This window comes from Catharus ustulatus, chromosome 5 (assembly GCF_009819885.2).
Source record: "Catharus ustulatus isolate bCatUst1 chromosome 5, bCatUst1.pri.v2, whole genome shotgun sequence".
Taxonomy (NCBI): Eukaryota; Metazoa; Chordata; class Aves; order Passeriformes; family Turdidae; genus Catharus; species Catharus ustulatus.
The window spans coordinates 31,852,931-31,858,200 of NC_046225.1; the positions used below are offsets into that span (position 1 = coordinate 31,852,931).

Below are 5,270 nucleotides of genomic sequence, written 5' to 3' on the forward strand. Positions count from 1 at the left end.
CAGCCAAGAATTCTTGTATTTGTGGAGTTCATCTTGGATTATAATGAATGCTTGGTTCAAAACACCCCACCATTTTCTACACAAGTTCAAGATGAAGCTTGACTGACATGCACAGCTAACATGGAAGTACTGTAATCTAACTGAAGTCGTTGTACAGGCAACACACCAGTTTCTGCAGCCACTGTTGTTAGTCCCTTGGTTCATATTGACTTAAGCACACTTGACATCAATTGCATCAAGATGTGACATGTTTTATAAGAAAAAAAAGTATAAAATGAAAAAAAATATTTTTAGGTATTTTCACAAACAAAAACTGGCTTTTAAATAAATTTGCTTCCATAATGGTTGGATATGACAAAAGAAAAAAAAAATCTAGACTGTGGGGAGGTGGAATGTGAAAATAAGGCGCTTAAGGCATCAGTTCTGTATTTCTCAAAGCCAAATATGTGATGTTGAGAATAGAAGAAATAATGATTAAAAGGTTCAAGTCTTGTAATTTAATATTGTTATTAAAACTTTGCTGTATATCCTATTCTTTAACATTCGGTGTTAATATAAAATTTACTTGGCAATGCTTGACACTTGAAATAAACCTTTTTCTATGGTTTTATTTGCAAGTGTTCCATTAATTTTACTAGCTACAGTTAGGTTATAAAGAGTCTGAAATCTAAAAGGACACTGTCAAGGTCGGGTCAACATTTCAGTTTTTGGCAGTGTCGCCACTTCCAGCTCACTTGAATCTGTTCAATAGTTTTTTTTTCTACAGATGAGCCCAAGCTGTGATGCTCGGATACACTTGTTGAACTCTGAAGATCAAGGTTGTTCTGGTTGGAGCGGTACTTGATACTGGCACAGGAGGAGTCAGATGGGTGCTGTTTTAGAGCTCCTCTTAACTCTGACATGCAGAGACTTAATGATCCAAAGATTTGGTTGATACCTATCTCTACTTTTGTACAACTCAGTTCATAAATACATGTACAGAGAGAGAAGAGTATTGATAAAAGCTGATAAATGACAAGAAGTAAAACAGTGTTAAGTATTTTTTCTAAAGGATGAAAAAGGGAGTTGTCAAATTGTTTAAGAAAGCAGTTTTCAAACTGTTAAAAGGTAATTTTAAGCAGTAGCTAGTGAAGCTTTTATGAAAAGAAAAACCCAAAACCTTGGCAATGTCTTTTTTGAATTAAGATTGATAACTTGAATTAGATGCGAGTCTGTACTGATGAAAGCTTTCCTGAATCTTAATCACTATGAATATTCTTTGCTAGCTGAAGTTACCATACTTTTTAATTGTGTGTATTTCAAAACAATAACTACTTAAAAAGCAAAAAGGAATGCTAGGAGGGGTGCAATAATATTAATTTAAATGCTAATGCAAATCAAAGTAACATCGTGTTTCTCTAGCTTTCCCTGTAGATACAATTCTGTACATTTGGTGGAAAAGCTTACATTTTTCTGCATTGTGGATACATTGCCTCATGCAGTGTTGGTAAATCTCTTTTATTTTGGTATTAAATAAAATTTTAAATATGACTTGCAGTTTTAGTTGGAATCCATTTCTTAGACTCAAGTATAGTGTTTGCTGAGCATTGGAGAAGGCAGAGCATTTATCAGAAACTTGATGTCCCTACTTGTGGTACAAACTCTCAACCTGTTTCTGCAAGCATGTGAACACAGTGTATACTCTCAGTATGGTCAGCAAAAGAGTTGTATACAGTGTTTTCAATGTCTGTCTTACCAATACTTCTCCCTAATTAAACTAAATAATTTCTTGATGCATCTGTAATTCATAGGTGTTCTTTGCATTACTCCTCATCAGGAATGTTGGGGAATGCATTAGAATTTTTAATGTTCAATTATAGAATGACCAAACTAAAATAATATTCATATGGTAATATAATTTTTTTTTAAAGTAGAAATGCATTACTGTATACAGTGGAAAGCTATTGTACCTCTGGGCTTATTCCTTTAAAAACATAGCAGGAAACAAATCTTTGTCAAGCCAGAACTGATGTATATAACTGAAATAATGTAAAATTATATTTTCATGTTTTTATACTTAACAACATGATGGGAATACATAATGTATGAGTATTTAAATTCAGATAATATTGATTGGATAATACACATCTCAGTTAAAAAAGCAGTAATAATAGTTTATTATTCATGTTAACGGTACATCAGTATATTGCTATATAAAGTATGTCTGTATGCATTTAAGTGAAAAGTAGTCAAGAGTGATGAAAGCTGTCCAAGGGTTTTTTATTCCTTTTTTATGAAAACTGTTATGGAGCAACCAAAATGTTTATGAACTCAAACTTGTGTAAATTTCAAAATGTCCTTTTACTGTAGCTTTTTGTTTACAGTATCATATTTCCTGCTTTGTTAAATGAGTAATGGTACAAATCTGGGCATACACTTTCTAAGACATTAATGTTCTCGGTTTTTCATGTATACTTATATGACAAAAATGCTTCTGATTTTATTTTTCAATCTAACACATGGCTTTTCTGGAGTGTTGTATAAACTTCAATCGTACATAAAAAATCTTCTTAAAAAAGGCAAAAGACCTGTAATGTCTGCTTAGTGTTATTGAAATCTGGTTTCTTATTTATTATAAATGTATTTTTCTAAGATTTTATATAGACAGACATGAAATTTCCTTGAAGAGTTTATGAAGTTTCTTCATTTCTTGAATGAAGTTTCAATGAAGAGTATATATCTTCTCCCAGATCATCTTGTCACTCAAGGATAGATTTACTATAGTTTTTGTTATGGTTAAATGAAGTAATGAAGCTTTTTTCCAACAATGTAATTGTATCTCTGGACTGTAACCTTCCTTATCATAGTTACAATGGCAGTGTAATAAGTTCATAAAGACAGGCAGCTAAGTATCTATTCAGTAACATTACCTAAAAAATTTGAATTTAAACCATAACATTTTTAATTGAACAGATTGTTGATGTGTCCAAATCAGAGAAAGAGCCTGAAAAATGGCAAGTACTTCAGGTATCACTGGAAGAGATCTAGTACAGCAGAGTTTACTGTAATGTCAAACAGAGTGTGAAGAAATCTGCCATGTGAAAGGTTCAACATTTTCATGTAAACATGTATTGCACCTGGTAACAGAGTATATTTTAGTGGTGTCGGCCCCTTCTTTGGCTGATTGATGTAGACAATATCTTTACATGAAACCTTGCACAAATAATTGTATTTTAAAATTCAAATAGTCAGTTTCAGCTATCATTTGGTGCAGTTAGTTATAAGAATACAACAGTCACCAGCAGAATAGAATTAGCAACAGCTGTTCCACATGATATTCCTGGAGGCTACTCAGATCTGTTTTCACAGCATCAAAGCTTATTATTTATTAAATATTTCAAATAAGCTGTCAACAGATCACAAAAGTCTGCTGTGAGAGATCCATCAGGTCTAAATTATCTTAGAAATTTATATTAAGCACTTATAATGAAATTAAGCCAGTGACTTAGCTGTGGACTTAATTTGGAACATTTTTCCTTGCATCAATTTCTGTAGGTAGTAGAGAATACTATACATCTATGTGAGACATAACAGAGAATTGAATAAAATAATTATTTTTTTGGTAAACAACTGTCAAAAAATGGAACAAAGTAAGGTAAAATACAAAAAATCCGAGAATTATAGCTCTAACTGCCCTGCAGCTTTCATGTGTCATGAGGCCAATCCTGAATCTTATTGTTAGGGCATATTACATGATGTGTTTGTCTTTCTTTCTTTCTTTCTTTCTTTTTTTCTTTCTTTCTTTCTTTCTTTCTTTCTTCTTTCTTCTTTCTTTCTTTCTTTCTCTTTCTTTCTTTCTTTCTTTTTTCTTTCTTTCCTTCCTTCCTTCCTTCCTTCCTTCCGTCCTTCCTTCCTTCCTTCCTTCCTTCCTTCCTTCCTCCCTTTCTTCCTTCCTTTTCCTCTTGCCCCATTACATGCAGTTAGTTCTAATGCATACATTTTTAGCTCAGTAGGCTGATAGGAAATGTAATTACTGTATATAATACTTGCTATGATTGATTTGGCAGTCATTAAAAATATTTATTATAGGTCATGTCATAAGTCTCTGTATTATAGCAGCAGTGATGATAAAGATAGAAAAGGTTATCTAAGCTAAACCCTTTATCCAAGTGGCATCCACTGAATTTATTCTTTTGTCAGTCTCCTTTATGCATATTGTACTGCTAATGTAAACAGCTCAGTGCTTTACTTACCTCAGTGATGAGAAAATTCTTCATACATTGAAAAAAGCACTTAATTTCATTAAGTTGTCCAGTGAATGACTTTGTAGCATTTGCCCAAAATTATTCTTCCCTTTACACATGCAACTCCCACTCGACAAGGAAAGATTATTACTACATGGTGGGCATAGAGAAAAAGTTTACATGCAATTTGTTATAAATTTTAACAGATGCTAACTTTTCAAAGCTGACTCATCTATGTTAAATAAATAATTTAATTCTACTAGTCTTCCAGTGCAGAATGAGATAATACATCTTTAAAATACATCTTTAAATTAAAATGAGTTTTATTGATTTGCTTTAAATATCCCAAACCTGATTTTGAAAATGTATCTTATTACAGAGTAGGCAGGTGCTTCTAAATTAGTGCCTAGACCAGCCCATTGGAATTTTCTTCAACTAGTTCCTGTCTGGAGGTGTGGGAACCCTAAATAAAGGGGTTCCAGTAGATCCCATGAGCTGTGCGGAACCATACTGCTTCCTTTGCATCTTTCCATGCAGAGAAGGCAAGCAGGTGGAAAAAGCTGAAGCAGGACTTGGAGAGGTAGTTTTATGCCATTCTTCTGTTCCCCCTCAATCCTTTAATGTGTCTCTCCAAAAGGGACACTGGAGAGGATTTATACCTGTTTTCTAAGGATAGAAAATAACAAATAGAAATTATTTTTTTTTCTGAAAACTCATTGTTTGTGCAGTTTTGAAATCATAATGTCATGTTTCAGTTTATGGTAAACAGATCTTAAAATTGGGGAATAAAATATCCTTCAGATTCTTTACTATTAGTAATCATAGAAGAGTGTGAGTTGAAAGGACTGTAAAAATTCCAACTCCCCCTGCTGTGGGCAGGGACTACTTCCCCTAGACCAGGTTTCAAGCTTCTTAGAAGGAGACAGCCCAGAGTACTTTTGATGTTTTACTGAAGCATCAAGAGCATCTTGTTAAAAATGTCTTGGTGGTTATTATATAATAACTTTTAACTCAATTTTCAAGTTATGTTATTACTGCCTACCCTTC

General features: G+C 33.0%; 1 protein-coding gene across 1 annotated transcript in view; it reads left to right on the forward strand.

The window, feature by feature from the left end:
- Positions 1-2,564, forward strand: part of GRIA2 (glutamate ionotropic receptor AMPA type subunit 2) — a 97,613-nt gene extending 95,049 nt beyond the window's left edge. Inside the window, 1 exon segment of the mRNA XM_033060802.2 lies at positions 1-2,564. This exon segment is cut by the window's left edge and continues 261 nt beyond it. The gene's annotated coding sequence lies outside the window, so the exon portion shown is untranslated.
- The last annotated feature ends 2,706 nt before the right edge of the window (positions 2,565-5,270 follow it).